Source organism: Limulus polyphemus, unplaced genomic scaffold (assembly GCF_000517525.1).
Source record: "Limulus polyphemus unplaced genomic scaffold, Limulus_polyphemus-2.1.2 Scaffold85895, whole genome shotgun sequence".
NCBI classification, from domain to species: Eukaryota; Metazoa; Arthropoda; class Merostomata; order Xiphosura; family Limulidae; genus Limulus; species Limulus polyphemus.
In genome coordinates this window covers 1-992 of record NW_013751491.1, presented here as the reverse complement: position 1 = coordinate 992, position 992 = coordinate 1, and the positions used below count along the sequence as shown (strand labels likewise).

General features: G+C 33.4%; 1 non-coding gene across 1 annotated transcript; it reads left to right on the top strand.

Moving 5' to 3' along the window:
* The first annotated feature begins 343 nt into the window (after positions 1-343).
* On the top strand, positions 344-416 carry Trnar-ucu. Its single transcript has one exon. It is a non-coding gene; the product is annotated as a tRNA-Arg (tRNA).
* Positions 417-992: the final 576 nt, after the last annotated feature.

Below are 992 nucleotides of genomic sequence, written 5' to 3'. Positions count from 1 at the left end.
AATTATTTGGTATCTATTCAAACCCCTTAGTCAAAGCACTTTTTGGCCAACATAAGGAAGTATAATTCTTGCTTTCAAATGACTTCTTTTGGTGCATCACAGGATATAGAGGAGCCAGCTAATATCATAAGCATGTTCAAAGAATATTGTTTGTAGCTGTTTTTAAAGTAGAAAAATGATGTGCCAAAAACGAATGTCATAAAATAGAGTTATTATTAATAAACTGTTGACTTTTTATTAGTTCTTTATATTAACTTGTCGAACGTGAATAAATTTCAGATCCTCATTTAGTTTATTATATAGAATTATGGAATATTAACAAAGTCCTGATAATTTGTTAAAAGTCCCTGTAGCGCAGTGGATAGCGCGTTGGACTTCTAATCCAAAGGTCCCGGGTTCGACCCCCGGCAGGGATGATTGACGGCATTATTTTTGAGGATTAGACTACACCGAGAGGATCAGAAACCATTACAACTGATTTTGGTGGGAAATGTAAAAGATGAGTAATTGTTTCAATCCATTAAGTGTAAGAAAAATGTTACAATGGAACTATGGTATTTGACGGAAAGGATGTTGGGGTTATTCACTAATGAAGTTTAAGCAATATTCTTCATCATGAATGGTTACTGTCTGGTTGTAAAAATTTATCACATAAACCTATAACGAAAAAAGTTAGAAGTTTAAAGAATGTTAATGCTCATGGGCCAGATAATATTTCTTCAAGATTTTTGGACGATGTTACGCATTGGATTTGTGAGCCACTTGCTGCTATTTTTAACTAATTCTTCGAATTGTGGGCTGGTGCCCAAAGATTAGAAGTCCGCTAATAGGAGCTGTTAAAAATTGTTCCTGTAACTATATGCACACTAGTCTTACATTGGTAGTTGGAAAAGATTTCGAAAGTCTGATAAAAGAAGATTTGCAAAGTCATCTATCGAGATTTTAAAAATTTTTTCTCGACAGTCAACATGGTTTTAATAAAGGAATATTTT